This window comes from Ictalurus furcatus, chromosome 22, assembly GCF_023375685.1.
Source record: "Ictalurus furcatus strain D&B chromosome 22, Billie_1.0, whole genome shotgun sequence".
NCBI classification, from domain to species: Eukaryota; Metazoa; Chordata; class Actinopteri; order Siluriformes; family Ictaluridae; genus Ictalurus; species Ictalurus furcatus.
In genome coordinates this window covers 4,593,033-4,615,622 of record NC_071276.1, presented here as the reverse complement: position 1 = coordinate 4,615,622, position 22,590 = coordinate 4,593,033, and the positions used below count along the sequence as shown (strand labels likewise).

The window sequence follows — 22,590 nt, the reverse complement described above, 5'->3', positions numbered from 1 at the left end:
TATCGTTTCTATGGTACATTGAAAAAAAAAAAACAATACTGGAGTGAGATTTACTCAAGAAAATCATGGTAACAATTTCCACACATTTATTAAACCTTATTTAATAAACCATTTACTAAGGTTTATTAAATAAGGTTTACATGTCACCAAGGATTATTCTCATTTAAAAAAATCTAAGTAAATTTAAATAGCAGCTTTTATTATAATTAGTTAATTTTTTTCAAAATAAAACAATTAAATTAAATATTTGTTCCTTTTTTTAAGCAAATTTGACTTTTATTCATTTTATGCAAGAGAGCTTAAATGAGCTACATAAATATCAACATTGTAAAAAAGTACCCATCATCTAAAAGTTATCATTGCTTCTTAATGGCCACTAACAATTTAAATGGTTTCCAACCGCAAGTAGAACACCAATGGGTGAAATGCATTTACATCAGCCTACATAAAAACTGAACTGGCAGAACCCAAGATGACTAATTAACTGACTTGCATGCACGCGCACACACACCACAAACTTGAAACTCATAAAGAAAACAACCAATATTGAAAACAACCCATTCATAACGCTCAAAATGAAATCAGTTTGAAAACGCATATGCAAATCAAGTTCAAAAACCACGTTCCCACATTAGTATGCACTCGCTTCACGTAAACATTGCTTCTTCTTTTTTCTAATTTTGTGAGCAGTTGCACAATAATATTACATTTAACCCAGCCAAGTAAGCAAAATCTACACTTTACCGGTTTTAGCCACATATTTACGTGCAATAATTTAGTACAGAACGTTTAAGTAAGTAAGTAATTCTAATAATTTGCTTTTTTCATGTAAAAAATATTCATATTTGCTGAACCACTGAATCTATTTTTTTGTTTTCAGTGTAACACAGGGACGCTCCACATAAACATATCAGCGATTTTGTAACACTCGGGAGGTCAAGCTGTCGGAGGCAATACTTTTAGCTTTACTACACAGGAAATCTTTACATATTTTCTGTATGGTTTTTAATCATATTAACGTCAAGTGTTTATAGTATGACATGTTGTTGTTTTAATACCAACTGCTGATTTAAAAAAAAAAAAAACACACACACTTTGGGATCTGCTGTTATAGGAAAATATGAATTGCTAAAAGACAATAAATTCCTATATCACACCATTCCAGCGTTGATTATTTTCATATAACATCCTTAAGTGTTTCATTACTCACTGATTTCAGAGAACTATCAGGTTGGTAGCCTTAATCCATGGTTAACTTTAGTTGAGAATAAACTTGAAGTGCCTAATGCAAAATTAACCTTTTTTATGTGGCTGTATCTGGGTTATAGATAAAGCAAAGCACACACAAGCATTTTAGCACATCTGGAACTGGAAAGAAAACTTTAAATATCTAATTAACCACCAACATAATTAGGAACAAATGGTGGAATCAATAAGTTTTGATTTCCAATTAATGGCAAAAAAAAAGAAACACTTAGAAGATTCTGGAAGACCAAGTTATGCTAGAGATTGTAAGCATGAATCTCATCTGCATTGACAACGCGAGTCATAACATTCAGAAAGTAGATCAGCGAACCTAGCTACATTACCATGTATCTAAAATGAGCTCTATATCTACCAACGTGCTGCAAAGATGTGGTCATAGATTTAGTTTTAGAATTAGTACAGGTTGATGAGCGGCAACACATTGGGGGTTTTTTTTCTTTCTCAGATGGGGAAGTACTGCAGTGATTAAAGCTCTGTAAGGCTGTAACAGGCATCATGCAGGAGAAGCTTGGAGCGTTCATATTTGTATGTATAATTATAACGTACAGGTAATGACAAAATGTATTATTAGCTTGTCTAGATTAAAGCTTAAATTCAGTTACATTTTCTGTATTTAGAAGAAAAAAAGCCAGTGAGAGTCATGGTCAACAAGCCTAGTCCTTAGAAGTCTAACTTCCTGTTCCAGTTAAACTGAACCAGCTGATCTAACTGCTTTAGAGTATCATGGACATTTTGACTGGTTCACCATCATTAGTTGACCACTGGCTTGGCTTGAGGACATTTATCAACCCTAAAATTATGATATGAACCATTTTAAAAGCGCTACAAACTAACAGAATTCTGCACTGTTAACTGTAACATTAACACATCAAATGTATTCAACTTGTACAGTGCCTCAAGGACCGTTCAGATCGTTCTAGAGAATGAAACCAAACAGATGTCAGGGAAAAAAGGCAACTCCTTAACTGGTGCTCAATTTGGGCTAATTATCTTCAATGACCAATGAATAGAGGCCAGTCTGTCAGCAAGAGGTCAGATGATGTCCTCAAGCCACCAGAAAGAACAAAGACTGTCTTTGAGTCGTTGGGAAAAAAGGACTGCTTCATGGTGTATCTGTCCTGAGGAGCCTTTCAGTCTCATCATTCAAAGCTATGGTTTCACAACCTAAAGATTAGCTTCGGTTTCCAGGTGATACTGTGTCAGTAGAGAGAGCTGTTTATACCACTGCCCAATCAAGCACTCACCTTGAGGGAGGACAGCCATTTATCACAAAATCCTTGAAAGTGAGGGGAAATTTAAGCAAGGTTTTGGAAAATGTGTTCACAAAAATGTTTGGAATCTTTCCAGTTTTCAGTGACGTTGCTTTGGGGACCAAAATTCTGAGTACACCATGAAAAATTTATTTTTTTAAATTCCTTGTTTAATAAAATGTAATCAAACACTAATACCGCTGTCAAAAGATATTTTTTCAAACAATATTCCAGCATGTTCACTAAATCACCAGCCTATTCACTCTTTCAATGTTAATAAGACAAAAAAAAGGCAGCTTGCCATGCTACAGAGAAACCGCACGCCACAAAGTTCTCTGTCCTGAATACTTTCCCAAGTGCTGAAAATGGAGACGCATAATAAACACCCCCTTACAGAAAACTTCACCATATAAACAGTTACTTAAGTACGTTTATGTGAAACATTCACCATACAAGTCCAGTTGTGTGATGTGTTACTATAGTAACAGTACCGAGAACCTGTGATTTGCTTTGCACCTGGAACAACTGTTTTGTTTTGTTTTTAATGAACGAAATGAACATTCAGTAGTACTGAATGCCGATGTGTTCATATGTGGTACACTGGTTTAATAACATTTGAAGCACTTTTCTAATCATGATGATGAGGCCAAATGCACCAGGATGAAAACAATATCCATGATTGAACGTGTGTTTATTTTCATTTTTTTTAACTGCTCTCATTCAATCACATTGTAATGAATTGTGGAGCTTGGCATAGAGTCCATTTAGATAATTACAAATCATCCCTAAATAATGTACAAACACATCCTGTTTAATGACTTACAGGAGTTTACCAATGAGTACATGGCAACATTGGTATGTCATTTTATCCCAAAATAAACCCAATAACACTTTTTATAAAGTCCATATTCATAACTCATTAGAAGTGATAATTGTAATATATATATATATATATATATATATATATATATATATATATAATTTATCTATAATAATAATTGCAAGCATTTGTATAAGCTCAAATAGCTAATAAAGCTTTGATGTGCTATAAGTTGATACTGTAATCACGTAGAAAGTGTAAGCTAGTGTCACCATTCCTTGTAATGCTATGTTCTATGCATAATTGTAAAGTAAAAGGTAGTATTTTACACAGATTTATTAAAATACTTCAGGTGTTTCCTCTGAAGCAAGCGTTAGCCTTCACCCTCCCCAGGTGGTAGCTCTCACATGAGAGAGGAGAGTTGGGGGTGGGGGGGGGGGGGGGGTGGGAATTAGCAGGTGACCAAATTGAGAAACAAATGGGGGGGCGTGACTAGGTTCAGAAATCCTTTTTCTTATTTTATGTAAAACTGTAGTTTCTTTAATGGCATCCATTTTGCTTATCACACTTTGAATGCACACACACATTATTCCTCTTCCTCTCATTTCTCTCCTTGTCCAATTGTATTTCCCACCTAATTGTACATCCGATCCAGCATCAGGCAAGATGTGGACCCATGAGATGAGAAGATCAGCCAATAATATGATTTGACAGAGATCAGTCATCTCACCAGGATGTAGGCTAGCAGAGAGCGGCAAAAAAAAAAAAAAATAGAAGAAAGAGAGTCCATAATAAGAAATTGAATCAAGTATGAAAGTCAATACAGCCCGATTAGATGAAAGTAAAGAGGTGGAAAAGAAAGGAGCGGGCTCTTGTGGCCATCACATGCTTATGTGGAGTAGAGACAAGTCCTACCTCCTAATCACTACCTCCTCCAATTAAATAAGGTATTAATACCAAGGGTAAAGCAAATTTTCCCCATCAACTCCATGCTCAACAATAAAAGATTCCCAACTGAGCCATGGAAAACTATCATTTCCACTAAAGTACACACTCGAGCCATGTTTGGAAATGTGGTGTCTAATGGTTTAGCGAACACTAGACATTCCAAAAGATCCTAAACAAAGTAATAACTCATCTCATGGTACAACTGTGTGTTTGAAATGAACTGCAGTTGTGAACTGGACATGCTCTAACTTCCAACTGATTAAGAAACACAGTGCCAGTGTGATTTGTTTAAATGAAGGCTGAACCTTCTTCCCTTGGCAAGCCTTACTCAGGCACTGCAAGCCACAGATTTGATCTGACCTTAAACAAAGCATTTTTTTTGTGTGTGTTTTGTGTATACTTGTTTGATTTCTTATAATGAAATGGAGAAAGTGCAGGCAAATGTTGCCATCAGAATGTAATGCAATCTAGAACTTTTCAAACAGCCCCCTAGCAGTGTTTGTGTCCGTGTGTAGTTACGGGCCTTTATTATCCATGAAAACATACTGAAAATGATACTCAAAGTCTAAAATCCCTCGGCTAACGTTGACATACAAGGCTGTGTTCCAAAACTTTGAACTTTTATACTCTTTGGATAGGTTCCGTCTCCATATTAAGGCCTGTTGCGATAATAAAATGAAGATTGTTAGATTCACAAAATGGTGGAGGCACTGAGGCAACATGACTGTAGCAGAGATGCCAGAAATGCTAACAAGAACATCTTAGCAGGCAGAGAGAGAAAAATTTTTAAAAATAAAAAAAGAATTTTACCACAAAACATATGTCAGTGGATGGGATGGCTCAACACTAATGACAAAAATAATAATGTATAAGGATGTACAGTACAAGCAAACAGCTAATAAGCTTATTTTATAATAATTTTTTAACCCAGCTGTTACAGACAGGGTTGCCAAGCTCATGGTTTTACCCTCAAATTGGCCTAGTTTTGGAACAAGGTTGAGGGCGGAAAAAGGTTTTTTTTTTGTAAACAAGTGTACCAGCTGTAGTTTTTTCTGCAGTTCAGTCCAAGTCATATTACATGATGATAAATTGTCTACAACAGTAGTGAAAGATATTAGCTGTTAGATAACTGATAGCTAGCTAGCTTTGTTCAGGTGTGCACCAAGCAATAGAGAGAAGAAAAAAAACAGCGAGGCAAACTTTTGGTGTGACTGCTAATTAATAATAAGCAAATCATCCATTGTTTTACAAACAAAACTGACACTTGTGAACTCACATGTCAAATGTCACCTAGATACCGGAAGCAAATATCTTCCATGTCCTTTCCCCTTCAGTGAACTGATTTTTTTCCATTTCATGTTCATGTTTGTTTTGCCTGCTTTTTTTTTTTTTTTTCGATGGAAAAAGTGGCTTAAATTAGGTTACTAGTTTGTTTAGTTTTTTTTAAAATTAGACCCAAATTTCATTGGTTCATCACAGGCACGTAAAAACAAAACTAACAATTGTGTGAACAGGATTTATAAAACCAGTCACATGCACATCTCTAGACATTTATGAACTGGAGTGATGTAGCTGAGGTTGAGGAACTGTCAGAGGCAGAATTTACGCACCATGCTGCCAGTGCTACCATTTCTACATCTTGGTTGTTGTTTTATTAATTTATTTAAATAAATAGTAAAACTATCCAGAGCACTACACAGATACAGATACTCTATACATACTTCAAATAAAATTTGCAAATAAATTGCTTCACCTACATTGGACTTCTGCATTCTTCTTCTTCGTTTTTTCTCTTTTTTAAATCCCCTTGTATACTTCCCCTCTCTCCCTGCGGTGTGTACCCTCATGTGATGTTGTTGATATACACCTCCAATTTGTGAGCGGAAATAAATCATATCACATTACAAACAGTACTGAAACATGAGGCTACAATCACTATAGTCAGAAGTTACAACACAGTGTGTAGATAGCACAGTATTGCAATGTTTTCTGTAATATAACCAACAATAACAGAGTGTATATCATGTGACATTCATAACTGTGCAACTGCAAGAGATCTGCAAAAGGAAGTGAAACTTTGCTGAGAAAGGAAATGGCCCTCTTCTATTTCTCACACCTACCTCTTTCTTTATCTTTCATCTCTAAACCCTTAGAATTGTCCTTCATGTCTAACATGCCTAGCTCATCTCTTGGGCAGTGCCAGACTTTGTTCAGCATAACAACCCACACTCTCTTTATGTACATTTACAGTCATTGCTGCAGCATGTGACATTTTTTTCTCCCCCAAAACACCTCTGCTTTTTCTTTTTTTGACACTCGCTTCTCTCAAAATGATGTGTGATTTAGTCATACTCAAACCCACGCTTATGCACATGCACATTTTCATTCTATTCTTTCCCTGGAATAGCTACTGTGCAACATGGCACAGTTATTATACTTCATTTTTCTTATTTATTGTTTGATGGACTGTTTGTTGGATTCTCATTTGTAAAGCACTTTGGATCAAAAGCGTCTGCCAAATGAATAAATGTTTGCGTGTATATTCAATCATTTTTAAAGCGTTACTTTCCTGAAAACCCACAATTACACCTTTTCTAAATCAACTGACTCATTTTTAACAGAAGTTTGCTTTGTTTTTTAACTGAGAAATTCAGTTTGATCTTTAACACCTTAGTCGTTCCAGACTTAAACTACATCAATTTTCGGTTACTTTTATAGCAGTTAATGAACCACTCATAGTGCTTACTGAATAACATGCTTTATGATGAGCGACCAAATAATAAGCAGAGACATTAAGGTATTATAAATATTTTATACCACACCGCTGTTGAATTCTTGATTCTGATTGGTCAGAAAGTTATAGAAAAATAAATTGTCTATAACGGCAGTGTTACGAGACGGAACTGGAGGCGGATGCAGGTGCAGGTCACAGTCTTTATTAGACACAAGCTCAGGGTTAAAGTAAACGCGGTCTTCACCGGGAAACGAGAACATTCGAGGAATGGGAAAACAAACGCAACTACTGATCCAAACAATACTCACAAGGATCAACCAAAGACACGGTATAATACTGAGCGAAGTGCTCAGTCACCCAGGCATTTAAATAAAGAACATCATTAACTCAAAGCATGGACACCTGGGGCAAATTAAAGTCACTTAACACAAAATGCTCAATCAGGAAGCGAGCGAACAAAAACAATGTCACGTGACTCGTCCGGACCCGAGCCAGTGCCCTCTGCTGGCCGTGGCGTAACAGGCAGCTGTGACAGTAATTCTGGCTGTAAGGCAAATCGCATGTTTACATCAATGCATTCTTTCCAATGTTTTATAATTTCTATAGCAACAACTAATTCACAATGACTTGTATGTTGAACGTTCCACTTTAAAAAAAAAAGTGTGTGTAATTGTTAATATGGTGAACCTTTAAGTGCAGAGACATATTAAGCATTTTAGGAAGGAGTCTCTACTGTCAGTGCTTTGTAACGGTCACATGTAAAGCAATGACTTTACGTTTTCCAACACTGGAACGTTTTCAGCATTCTATGGAAAATGACAAGCCGCGTTTTAATGTGTTTTATTCACTTCAAGAGCCAGGAGAAAAAGATAGGCTAGTTAGAACATGTGCATGTATTATAAGGAGTCCAAGAATCATGGTATCCAAATACTTAATAAACTAATACACATGCTTGGGTCAAAACAATGAGGAACTACAACACAGGGAACTATATCTTGGTGAAGCATGAAATATTCGACAAGACAAACAGTGGCACACGGAGGATATAAAAGTGGAAAATAATTAAGACTCAAACACAGAACAGATGAACACAATCAGTAACACACTAATAAAAGGCAGGGTCTAAGACAGGACTAAAACAGAAACAAAGGATCATACTAATAATAAACAAAAGCATATGGAGGACGAAAAACAAAACACATGACTGGCCATGCTGGAACTGGGATGTTTGCTGGAAGAGGGAATTTGTGACACTGGTGAGGAAACGGCTAGCTGCTATAATTACATTAAAGTAATAATATTAAATGTAAGTATAAACAAATAAAAAGTATGATGTGTCGTCTTTACCAAAAAAAAAAAATCTTATTGCCAGCCAATTGCTGCGATTGCACCCTGTCATTGTTGACTATTTTCTGACAAAAGCACGGCCCCATATTTTTTATTAATTATGTATAAACTGATGTCTTTCTATCTACTTAAAGAGGGAGTTGACTCATAAGCGTTGCTCTTTTATTATAAGCTCAATATACACCGCTGAGCTCAGAGACACTCTCCTTTCAGAGTTTGTATTTCTTTGTTGTTTTGCTTCTTCTTGTCTCTTCATATTTCTCTCCAAATTCTGTTTCCATGTCAGTTTTCAAGAACGCTTCTCCATATCTTGCTCTCCGTCCCTGCAGATCCAGCATCAGTTCTCTACGGTTTCTTGATTCTTTTCTTAATTTTTCCTTTTCTCCATACAGATGCTATCTCTCCTGTAGAACTTCAGTAATCAGTGATATAGATCAAAATGAAACTCCCACTGGAATGGGTGATTATATGCAGAGTCATGTAGCCTGTGGCATCCACAGTTGCGCTTTCAGTGAATGTTAAAGGGTTCTTCAGCGTGTCCATTTGGTGGATTCTTTAAAGGTTCTACAACAAAAGTGTCCAGTTATCCAGAGACTTATGTCTGTCTCAGCACAGCCATGGACACGAGAGACACAATCCAGTCATGATCTGTGTGTCAGGCAGTGAAGGGCACTGTGGCTATCAGAGATGCCAGAACAGCTTATTATAGGTTATATAACAGAGAGAGAGAGAGAAAGAGAGAGGGAAAGGGAGTGAGAGAGATAAAGTAAAGAGACAGACACAGAGACAGAGATTGATAGATAGATAGTTAGATAGATAGATAGATAGATAGATAGAGTAAATAGAGACACAGAGAGAGAGAGAGAGAGAGAGAGAGAGAGAGAAGACAGGGCCGAAAAAACTAATGACAGGTGGCTAGGAGCCTTTTTATGGTTGTTTACATAGTGTGTGTGTGTGTGTGTGTGTGTGTGTGTGTGTGCGCGTGTGTGCACTTGTCACTATGTGCTTGCAGGCTCTGCCAAACCCTCCATTCGGGAACCTTTCTAAACATGAATTAAATATGAGCTGCGCAGACACACAAAACCAGCAGAGACAGAGAGAGAGAGAGGGAGAGTCAAAGTCCAACTAAGAATACAGACAAAGGGATGAGAGTGAGAAGAGAGAAGAGGAGAGAGAGCATACGTTAGTCTATAAATTATACAGACGAAAAGAGGATAACAGAAGATATAAACAGAGAACGAGAGAGAAAGGCGGTGACGCGTATAAGGGGTTAATTAACGACTTGTTGTTTGTTTATTAAAGCTCGATTATGTATGATGCATTAGTCTTTAGCCTCGAAGACCTATATTGCTACATAACTGGAGATCTGTTATGTGAAATGTAATTATTATTTGTGATAATAACTCTTAATACTTAAATACGCAAACCCTTGAGCGTGAATTAATAATCAGCGATCTTTAGCTAAGACTGAATAATACTAGTGTGCTCAGATGCATTTTAAAATCTATTATTCATGCGTCTGTTTTTAATAATTAAATAATCATTTTTCAAAAATCATTGTGTGTGTGTGTGTGTGTCTGAGAGAACGATTTGATTTGCTCCATGACTCTTTGTGCATAACATTCACCACCTTGAGCCAGAAATGCACACACACACACACACACACACACACACACACACTCTCTGAACTGTAGAGTAATTCTTAAAAGTGCTTAAAGAAGAACAATCCCAATCATTGTCCACCTCTTCTTCAGCTCAAAGCCATTCACTCCAACAAGACAGCAGGGATTCTACAAGGTTCTCTCCTAGGACCGATGTCAACTATTGTATCTACTACAGTTAACAGCCAGATTGTTCTGTAACTATAATAAAACTTGACATTACAGTTTTATCAGCCATTACGCACTGGTTACTACAAGTCTTGAAAAATTTACGACATCTCCACGCTTGCTCCAGGGTCTGACCCGTCCTCGCATGCTCGATGATTTCATTTCAGAAGCAGACTTGCTAGGGGGGATGTGGAATGTCTAATACAGGTGTGGACTGGCATTGGCTGGGAAATTTTCTCCTTTCGTTGTGTTTCTTGTGTCACAGAGTGAAGAATAACGTGCATCAACGTGCACAGCTAAGCTGTAGTCTTTAGTATATTAAAATACAAGCACACAAGCGTATACTAGGGCTGGGCAATATATCGCTATAATATTGATATCGTAATAAATAATTACTCGATACACTTTTCTGAGATATCGTTGGTATGGTGATGTATTTTTAAGTTTTTTAAATAATTACAAATTTAATTAAATTTTTTTAGCTTAATTAATTAATAACAGAGTATTGCCCCCCCCCCAACACACATTTGCTTTTGTTTTTTTTCCAAATGGGAAAATGGGAGTACGTTTTACATAATATTTGCATGTGGTCACAGTGTGTTACAGGACATTAATCAACAACTAGATGGTGTGTTGCAGCACCGACATGACGTCTTACCACCCCAAAACTGATCGTTTTCCTAGCATCGCTTCCTGGACTATTTTTATTCTTCTTACACTGCAGTGTTCTGACAACGCTTGTACTTTTAAAATGCATTCATATTAAACACGTCATACCATTTGAACCATTCATAGTTTCACTTAACATTGTGAATATCTTGTCAACAAGGCAAATTAGTTCATGTATCATATCATTTACATTTAAAGCAGCTATTTAATAGTGGTTAATAATACAACGTAGCTTGTTTATGTTATTGAGAAACCACATTCGTCTGTTTATCTGTTTATCTTTAGGTTTAGATTATGCCACCATACAAGTCCCTGTGAATGAGCTGTTACTATGGAAATGAGGGCATTGATATAAATCACTACTTTCAACGCTTCTGTTATAGAAAATTAATCATCACTTTCTGACCAATCAGATTCAAGAATTCAACAGCATTGTGGTATAAGTGAATATAAACGTTAGACACTGTATAATGGTTATAAAGTGCTGTTTATTTTAATGAAATGTATTTACTTGATATATTTCCTTTTTATTGCCTCCCAGCGAAGACGCTACACAGACAAAGTAATGCAACCCATAGCAATAAAATTTTTATATACTCTTCCAAAGCATCATATTGTGATTTAATATCTTTTAAAAAAAATAATAATATAATCATAATAATATATTTTAAAAAAGAATAAACTAAATACAACAAGTAGTAACTTTCGTTCCAGCACACGAGCCAGCATCTTCCTGGGAAATCACATGCATTGAAAACTATCTGGGTGAAAGTCAAGTTAGACCACAGTTAAGTTTGTTGTGGGAAAAAATGCTGAAGGTAATTTTGGATGGAAATTTTTCTCCTTAAGAAAAATGTATGATTTTAGAAAAAGATCTGATCCAGCAGTATATTGTCTGTAGGGGAAAAACTTCCACACTCATGCTAAAATAAATAAATAAATAAATAAGACAAAACACAAGTTTCATGATTCAGATACCTGAAAAACAATTAAACACACACTCAAATGAACTACTGTAATGTGAATTATACTTTTATGTGATGCCATCTTTTAAAATATCAAATTTAATACTCTGGGGTAGTGTAGTTTATTTTAAAATACAAAAAAAAAAAACAATTTTTGTCTTAGTATTAATTACTCCAATATGGAACTTAATCTGTGAAAATTAAGTGTGATAAGGATTTGAGGAGCTGTGTGCTTAATATTAATAGGGCTTTGCAGCAGAGGCTTACAACAGCATTAACAGAAGATCAACAGAAAAGCTGTCTAAATAAAAGTCCATCTTTCTACTTCCATTAGGTTTATTTTTTTAATAACATTAAAGCGTAACAGGATAATAAAGTCTATATTTCTTCTATAGGGTTTAAATCCAAAGACTGAGATATGGATTTTTGTGCTCACACACACACCCCACCATTTGTGTATTGATTGTGAAGTATGTTTGGAGTCATTAACTTGCCAAACGTTACATGTTAACCTCCTGGTAGAGGCAACCAGACTTTAACCAGACTGATATATCATAGTAACTAGTTTAAATATTGAAGCGATCAATTTAATGATGCACCACCATATTGTACAGTGGATTTGGGATTTTCCTTTGCACACAGCGCCCTACTGCCTAACATTTTAGGTCTTTGCTGCCAAAAAGTTTGCCTTTGGGCGCATCTGACCACAGCACATGATTCTAATGCCAATGGTTTGCTGAAGTTTAAGTGCAGCATTTAGTGAGAGACTCTCACAAAGAGTTTCTTTCATGCAACCCTTCCACACAGTTCGGTTCATTTAAAGATGAATAGCATCATAAAGTCTATGTTTGTTCTCAGTTACGCCAGATTTCGCATCATTGTTCACCCTGATTGGTTCATTTCAGTCTTTTCCTTCTGTATTCTGTTCTGTTTAGTTTTGATTTTGTGGCTTCAAGGCACGTTTTGCCTTGCGCCATTGTGGCTTGATGAGTGCCATTGCTAGATATGAAAACAAAATTTTTTATATAGATTTTTAATGTAAATATACGACTGTTTAAATATATTGTGCTGTTTACGGTAAATTTGTTGTTATGGCGTAGTATATTTAACATTAATGGGAACAAAACTGCTTTCATTTTGAGTTCATGAGCGACTAGGAGAAGCTGCTCTACTGTGCGCCACTTTTTTATTCTCTATTATTTTCCCTTTTCCACAAAAAAATGATACCTTTTTTACATTCTCATGGCCTCTGGTCCTCTCTCCCCATTTGTCTTCTTTCTACAATGTCTAACAAACACACAAACACGCACACACACACACACACACACACACACATGCACTCCACCCTCTACCAATTCCTGTTTGTGCATTGTGTCATGTAGCATTATTTTCCCACACGAGGCAAAAAGGCCACAAGAGATACAAAAGAACATACAAACCACAACAAACACAACAATAATTAGTTCAGAAATCCACCTTTAGAAAAGGCTGTGATCCCCTGAGCTTTTGCTAATAATGCATAATAATGTATAATTAGGTCCAGTTGATCTTCATGCAAAACATTCCAAGTTCCTTATTTTTTAAAAAAATAATTAAATTAAATGCTTGAGAATGTGGATGACGTCTCTCCCTCCATGACCTTTCAGAGGGGACTTTATCTGTCAGGATTTTTTTCCCAGACATTTTTGCCCTTTCTTCTTGTGAGATGCTTGGCATGCTCAAAAACTCACAAAACTTCAAAAATCAGAAGTGCTGGCCATCAGGGTCTAACCAAAGCTTGGACTCAGCATGGCCCAGGGCCTCCATAGCACCCCCGTGACATTTTTCTTCAATGTGGGAATCCAGTTTCATCTCAATTCACAAAATTTCACCATATTGGTCTTCTTAAGCCTTTTTAGATTTTGTTCATTTGGACCGGTACTAAACCTATACCTATTCGTCCTGCCCAGTTCAAATCAGATTCCAACCACATTTGGTCAGAATGATGGCAAGATATCCAAGACGCTATTCTGAAGGTGTGGAACAGTTCTACGGTACATCATACAATGTGGCCCAAACTTCACATGTCTGTTCAATGATGGGGCATAGTCATCAATTCCCAATACTGGCTCATGAAACAGACATTGCTGCACCTATGATGCTTGGGCCTGCTAATCGCTGCTTGCAGCTATATTGGGACTTGTAACTGCTTTAAAAAAAAAAAAATCGTATTCATTGACTGACTTGTGCAGTCCAGCAACCAAAGTCTCCTTTGTGATGAAATGCCAGAGAAAAACAACAGAGTTCCTGGGGACAGACTAATTTACAATAAGTATAATTTGTTAAAGCAATTTGTTTGCATTTATTTGAAATAATGTTTGAGTCCCTAATGTTACCACGTTTTGGAAAAAATGCATTCATGATCGATTTTCATGATGTGTGCCAATAATTCTGGAGGCAAGTGAATGTACATCTTGGTTTATGCTGTCTGGTTGCAAATACGTCCATGGTTTTTCATAATAACCTTTCCCCTAGTTCCTAGATTTTGGTTTTCACTTAATTTTACCAAATTTTCTTCCAGTTTCCATCCACTAGTTATAGCGCTCCCCTTTCACACCACAGACACCAACTGTGAAAGGCGAAACTAAAACATGACAACACCTCTAAGACAGGTGAAACTCTTTTCACACTGCTGCATCGTTTCATAATCTCATCTACATGCTCATTGACTGGGGAGAGAGTAATGTCATTCTTCCTACCCTCAGAGCAGCACCAATTACATTCCCTTGGACTCCTAGCCAGTCAAGAACTTGAAATCATTGTTGTTTGAACTCAATGTCCAGTATATATTTTTTTACTTTGTGAATCTGTTTTTAAGAGCTAACTGGCCTCTTTATGTACAGCAAACATATATATATATATATATATATATATATATATATATATATATATATATATATATATATATTAATGTCTCTCTTAGCTGCAGTGGCCCCAAAGACCTTGCCTGATGATGATAATAATGACATCGTCGCTCTCAACCATTACCTATCCATTACTGTCAGTTCTGCCAAATCCTAGATCACAAATCACAGCTCTGGGCTTTAATGGCTACGGATCCATCATGTGTGTCACAGGAAATCCATCTTACCCATCTGGATTCTAAAAGATATTGTTACCATACCTTGTATGATATGCATTCACTAAAAAAAAGCCTTTTTGTTAGTTTCCTTTAATGAGACCTCTTTTGCGGTTCTTTCATGCCACTTTCTTTGCCCTTTCCACAGACCATGCCACACGATGAGCCTACATCCATCACCCTCACAGCCACAAATCCCCATCCTCCATTATGGCTCTATGTGGACTGCCCCTGGAGAACCCTTCAGCCATGAACATCAATCAGCAGGGCACAGTGATACTGCTCACACACAGAGCATCGGTCATAGCTTGAGAGCCAGTAGAGATGCTGTCTGAGCTACAGAACAGAAAGACGTAAAAATTACTGGCTTTCAGGACATCCACAAGAACTTGGTTTAATACTTTGCTTTATGTATTCGAAAGGCACCATAAATAAAGACAGCTATGTTCTAAGAAATAGTTTTTTGCCCAAATTTTTTTAATTGGTTGTTCCCGTTGTTAAATGTAACTAAAGAAACAAGATTTCACAGGCTGTGTATGAATTAAATAGGGGTTTAAAAACATAGAACTGTGCTGTTATAAGAAAATAAATAAATAACTGACTGGGCCTCAGTTATTACTGAGAGGCAGTCTGTCAGAAATTTGTTAGAAACCCAGAAGGTGATTATTATTTTCATATAACCCTAAGTGGTATTCCTCTCATGCCAGTGACTACAACTTTTAATTTACTAACGAATTACATATCGTATTTTTTAATTGTTTATAGTTACATTTAACATTAAGACATAAGTTAGTTCCTGTTCCTGTTAATTAACTGTTACTATAGAAACGATAATGTATTTTTAAAAAAGCTAGAATTGGGCAGTTGGTAGAATTGGCTCAATGGTTAAAACTCTGGGTTACTGATCAGAAGGTTGAGAGCTCAAGCCCCAGCACTGCCAAGTTGCCACTGTTGGGCCCTTGATCAAGGCTCTTAACCCTCTCTGCTCCAGGGGGCGCTGTATCATAGCTGACCCTGCGCTCTGACCCCAACTTACTAACAAGCTGAGAAAAGGCTTGTTTTTCTTAATTAACACCTTCTGACCAATCCGATACAAGGATTCAGCAGTGCTGTGGTATTAATTTAGTTAGACATGTTTTTATTTAAGAGGTCATCAAGTGGTTGTGGCTATACAAAAATCTGCTACTAACACATGGACCAGTCGATGTGGGAAAACGGCCAAACTACGATATTTACTCCTCACAACGTGTTCTTACTCTAATGTAGTCCGTATATTTCAAATTCATACAACAAATTACTGAATGTGATTATTCAGCTGCATTATGGAACTAATTGTTGACAAGTAATGAACTCTGGACAGAACTCTAGACTGTAGGCTATTTAATGATTTTGCATACTGTGTGAATAGTTTGAACAATTATACGTTTGTATAGAAGAAGTGGGATTCCTCCTATTACAGCAGATTCAGAGAGTCATTTTTCATCTCCATAAATATTACATGCAAAGACCTAGCTCAGCTCTCTGAGCCTGTAGACATTTTCCTTGCTGTTTGCTTTGCTCTTCCATGATGTTTTGATGTTTTGGGTCATTTGCTGGTTAATGTGAAGATGTGGAGGATCAGAGAGGAAAAAAATTACAAAAGAAAATTTATATTTGTTTGAACTCTTTATGAATGCATTTAGACAAAAGCATGTACTATCATAGGTTATATATCACTGACATTCATTTAGTAATTGAAATATATTTTAAAATGTCAGAGGATTGACGGTCTACCTTTGATCCTTGATGGGATCTCTCGCTCGCTCTCTCTCTCTCTCTCTCTCTCTCTCTCCCTCTCTCTCTCTCTCTCTCGCTCTCTCTCATTCCTGTAGCTATAAAACTACTCACTCACAACGTTAAAGATTGAGAGATGTTTTATGACATGGCTGTTTAGTGAAAACCAAAAGATCAGTAATAATACATTATGTACAGCCACCATACTTGAACTTTTCCCCATGAGGCCCACTTCACAGTTTTTTGAGAACTCGCAATTACTAGTCCTAGCTAGTACCGGCTAACTAGCCTAGCTTGTGCGGTAGATGAAATTGATTATTATCAGTAATAAAGATGAAATAAAGATAAATAAAAAATGTAATAAGATAAAGATGTCCCAAAAATAGAAAGGTTATTATCTTTAGTTATATTGCAACAGAATATTAGCAATTATATTTTTGATTAAAACATGTTCTAAAATCTCACAACAAGATTTTTTCTTGCTTGCTCCCAACCTGCAACCTCATTAGTCTGAAGATAAAAAAAAAAACTTTTCAGAAAAATCTTTTTTTTTTTTTTTTTTTTTTTTACATTTGGAAGCTTCACTGTGACAAAAATAAATAAATAAAAATAGGTCCACAGGCAGCTCTTTTTAAATGTGTAGTCGTATTCTGCCCACCTTGCAGATGCTTCTCAAATGTGTGTTGGTGGTAGAGGAAAAAAGTTTCAGGTGTGAAACAGGACAAGAAAATCTTTTAAATTTCCCTACACTTCCATGTTAATGTTAAATCCTGGACAAAAATGCTGGATGTGATCATATAGTTATCCATAAATATGGCTTCACTGATTTACGGGTGCTTTGCAAAAATAAATATCGTAAAAATGTTATTAACATGTCACAAATAAAGTAGCCACACTGGTCACACTGCCTAGACCTGTGATATATAAATAAATAAATAAGTTGTTAGGAGTAGACTATTTTTTTCATTTTAAGGCAAGTTTATACACTCGGCTATTAACTCACCTACAAAACATTCACTTAAGGACACCGACTCTAGCAGCCAGTCAACAATAAACCATAAAATCTCTACAGAGGGAATAAAAAAAACACAGCATAATTAGCCTCTCTCCTGATTCCACTGATTGAATCATGATGTGATGACCCTTGCGTATGGCCGGCTGGGCTGTGGTCGATCTCGTGTTCAATAGAAATAGATTTTTCAATACACCATGGTGTATTGAGCCTTGGTTTAAAAGTCACCCTGTCCCTGACACACTCACTACCAAGCGCTTGGCAAGAACTTGTGTCACGAGAGTCTTGATATGAATTGTGGTGCACTGTTCAAAGCCTTAAATAGCACAGCATGCTTGAGAGTGTGCAGCGAGCTATTCTGACATGAATAAAAGAGATACTGTATAAAACCTCTACAGATGAAAGTACAAAAAAAAGCCACACAAATACTTCTGCTTACGTGAATATACACAGACTTGGAATTGAAATACAATTTCATGCTTTAAACAAAATAATGAGGACTTTATCCCGGTGGAAAACTTAAAGTTTGTAAAGACTGTTACCATCACGTAACGGAGGCGAAGACGAATGCAACTGCAGGTTAAACAGTTTAATGAAGTACAACAAATCCAAATCGACAATTAGGTGCAAGGTCAGAAACAGGCAAAGTTGTGCAGCCGATGTGCAAACAGGTCAGAGAAGACAAGGCAAAGACGAAAACAGGAAACAATGTGGGTCAAAACCAGAATGACAAACCCAATTAAACAGGCTTGGTATAGTGAAGAGCACTAGGACAAACTGAGTGTATTCTTTGTAGTGAATGTGAGTGCTGAGAGTCCTTATATACTGCGAATGAAGTGGTGCAGTTGATTAAGTAAAGCTGTGGACTCAATGATCAGTAATCAAGAGATTGTGAACATGAGAAGGTCTGGGTGTTGTGGTTCTCTGCAGCCATGTTTGTAGGCCGTGCTGAGTTCTGGGAAATAAGAGTTTCCAGACTGTGACGATGTGACAGTTACAAAGCATTTACACTGAAGACTCCTTCCGAAAATAAACATTTCCTTACAGAAAACATTGTGATTTGTAACACAACTCATTTTTTAAAGCTTTTATTAATATAAACACTACTGTTTTGCTGGCAGTTTGTTAACAGCCATATACAGTACATTGTGATACATATCCTGTATCACAGACACACGCACGTCATTACGATTTGAAGAAAAAAATGAAGAGAACAGATTATTCATATATACTGTATTATATATGAATATGTACTGTATTATTAGGGTTTCTATACAGCTGTAAAAATAAGAATTATTTGTTACTGAATATTGCACAATATACATTATTCACTAATACAATAATCAATTACTGAATAATGTATAATTGGAAAAAATGCTTCATATTGTATACTTTTTTTTTTTCTAAATTATGATAGCCCTCTGTTGTGTACTGGAACAAATCAGAAGCCATCAGTCTGTCCAGTGAACTGTAAACTCAGCCTGACCAAACCGACCTGCAGGCCTGCTACAGGAGAATGAGGAAAAATGCCAATTAGAGACCAAATAACTGGCATTTCCCAAAGCTTCGGCTTCAGAGTCATCCTCAAATTTACAGAGCACTGTCAGATTATATTTGTGCCACTTGGTGATACTTATTCAAGAGAAAACAACGCTGTCTGTTTAACTTTTACAGCCAAGACAGACTTTATAGTCCTACTATGAGTCCCACAACATAAGACCATACTCAAACTGCAGGTACAAGCTGCCACTCGATAGCTGCATAGTTTTTCAAATTATTTTTTTTTGCAAGTGTTTACTTGTGTTATCATCGGCTGCATAATCTGTCCTTGGATTGCAATACAATACATAATAAACCATGCTAAGTGGTCACTGCTAAAAGTGTTTGGAGTGTTTGTGTGTTGCCATCTAAATAAAATTCAATTTCAAGGGCAGACAAATCATGAAGTTATTAACTAGCCCACCAGCCAAGTGGAAGCTTTAATGTGCTGCCCAGTCCCATGTTTTGAAAACCGAATCGACTACGCAAAACAGTGGTAGCTAATACATTTAATATAATAAAGTATGCCAAGTTACTTAGCTAGTTAAGTGCAATTCCCACATAGAGGATGATTCAGCCGCAGCCAAAATCATTTTCTAAGAGTGCCTGAAGTGGCGTCTTAGTACTTCCTTAAATAAATCGTGATCAGGCATATATTAACAATGAAAGAGCGAGCTAGAGCGAGAGAGAGAGAGAGAGAGAGAGAGAGAGAGAGATGCTAAATTAATACTGACAGATACAGGCTAGTACATGGAAGCTCTAATGTGCTGCCCAGTCCCATGTTTAGAGTGTCCACCAGACATTAATGCTTCCACGTACCAGCCTGTATCTTTCAGTAATAATTTTCATCCTCAGCTTGAATTTTCGACTTTATCATAAGCACTAAATTACAGCATGTCCTTTTCAATGCTCAAATCAGAAACCAGCAGTCAAAACTATCAGAACGGACTGACAAGCAATTCTATATTACTGAAACTCTATCTGTAAAAGCATTTTGTTGGGAAAGTATTCATACAGCACACGTTGTTCATACTGACCTACTTGCTAGTGAATTTAGTGAGTTGCCCCAGAGTTATGCAGCAGTATTTAAGTCAACGTCTCGACTCAGCACTGCATTACAGGGTTGGGAAGATTTTAGCGGTTCGTTGTGTCTCTGTATTATTCGTGACCTGGCGTGCATTTACAACACGACAGCAAGAGCGTGAGTGGGAGCATGCATAAGCACCCTCATTACCAGACTATGAGTAAAGCATTAACAGTGTATAATTACATTTCAGCGAAGTGTTTTAATACACCCACTGAGAAAGATACAAAAAAAAGAGGCAAAACAAAACAGGAGTTCCATAATAAATCTGGCAAAGACACACACAAAAAAAATAAATGAGCAAAAAAAATGATAGAATAAAAGTGATGACACGTTTTAAATTTCAGAAATGCCAGAGAATTTTCAGCAGAGCATGCAACAACCAAGAATCAACAGCCTCAAACCCTGACCATCTCTCTGTCTTTCTCTAATCTTTTAATCCAAATGTCAGCGTTGTCCTCGAGAAGCACGTGCCTCCCTAAAAATTTTCTGCTCTGTTCCCCTAGCAATTGTTTTGAGATAACATCTAAATCCTTTGTGAACTTCGTGTTGCGTTAATAAAAGCAGTGTTCATTCGTGTCCAACTGGAAAGCAACACAATATATGCTGATTAATCAGTGGAGGAGTTAATTAAATAAGGGATTAGATTGGCTTCTAAAATATATTTTTTTAATTGCTTGCAAATTACACACACAAACAGTTCGAATACGCTACGTTTAACTGAGACCTACAGTCTTAATGTGCATTAGACTTAATGTGCAGCTAGACTTGCAGGAACAGAAACACAAGAATCGCTCGAGTGTTAGTCCAACACTGGGGGGGTTTTGCTGTGAGTACACATATTAGATCACTTCTATAGATGGCCTGTCAAAACAAATCCATCTCACGCCCATTTTCCACAGGTCCACGTTAGGGTTTCTTGTTCACAAATGACACTGACATTACATACAAAATAAAAGTACGCAATTATAATTTCTCCAGATTAGTGTAGCAAAAAGTCTCAGGACTTATATTGCTCCAAATTCATTTTAAACCCTTGATTCTTTTCTCCAGTTTTCTTTTGAACAATTGCAGTCATGGAATTTTTTTTTTAATGTACTACAGAATTGATGTCTTTGTCTTCCCAAAACAGCTCGTGATACGCTTCATGAGTTTGATCAGAGATGTTACAGAATGAAAAGTGCACAAAATGTGCAGTGAGACTGGGAAACTGTGCACTGCAAAAACTGGCACTAAACAACAGAGAAGCATCAATGCACTTGATGTACAGTACAACTCCCCACACAGATTTGTTCCCAAAAATAAATAAACAAAATAAATAAAATACACATGACATCATGCAACCAAAAGAAATAATGAAATTATGATCAAGTTAGTGCATGGGCGCGAGCCTGTCTATCAACACCCTGTGTAATAAATAAAAAAGAAAGGATGTTAAAAGAAAGCAGATGTTAAAATCTGTGAGTGGAAGCATGCACTCTTGCTTAGTGCTCGTTTTAATGTGCGTGTTTGCACTGATTTACCTGAAGTGAGGGCTCGGCTGCAAAAGACACTGCCTCGCTGAACTCGTGCCGAGACTAGCTTCCTGCGCGAGCGCTGTCTCGGTTTTTGCCGTTTTCTTTTTCAGTCCCGGTGCTTTGAGGCAACAACGAGGACAAACAATTCGACCATCAGCTCCGGTACACGCTCAAGTGCACGCCTACAAAACCGTTATCTCCGATGATTACTGCCGCAGAGCGCGCGCGCGGGTGCGTGTGTGTGTGTGTGTTTGCGGTCCCAGTTTCACCGCTGCATTAATCGGGTCCTAGTGGAACGTCCTCGTGAGAAGGTAGAAACACCACCGCTGTGTGAAGACTGTCTGTCCTTATTCTCTCTCTCTCTCTCTCTCTCTCTCTCTCTCTCTCTCTTCTGTGAGTGTGTGTGTATGTGTTTTGATATCCTGATGGGGACGAAATGTCCCCACAAGGATAGGTATGTCTGAGCGGCTGACAGGAATTTGGCTGGTCCCCACAAGGCGAACTCTTTTCGTGTGTGTGTGTGTGTGTGTGTGTGTGTGTGTGTGTGTTGGGGGTGTTTTACCAAAACTGCAGCTTTTATTTTTTAAAAAAAAAAAAGTTCCCTTTTGATTACTGAGGTTGAGCTTCGGGTTAGATTTAGGTGTAGTTATAGCATTATTTGGCTGCATTAACAATTATTTCACTAGAAGGTCCTCACAAGTGTGTGTGTGTGTGTGTGT

The 22,590-nt window shown here is 36.9% G+C and overlaps 1 protein-coding gene across 2 annotated transcripts in view; it reads right to left on the bottom strand.

Moving 5' to 3' along the window:
• wscd2 (WSC domain containing 2) overlaps window positions 1-22,365 on the bottom strand; it is a 71,538-nt gene extending 49,173 nt beyond the window's left edge. Inside the window, exon 1 of one of the 2 annotated variants that reach the window (XM_053610880.1) lies at window positions 21,878-22,365. The gene's annotated coding sequence lies outside the window, so the exon portion shown is untranslated. Of the gene's footprint in view, window positions 1-6,041; window positions 7,692-21,877 lie in introns of those variants that run through there. The other variant, XM_053610883.1, reaches the window with a different exon arrangement.
• Between the last annotated feature and the right edge of the window lie 225 nt (window positions 22,366-22,590).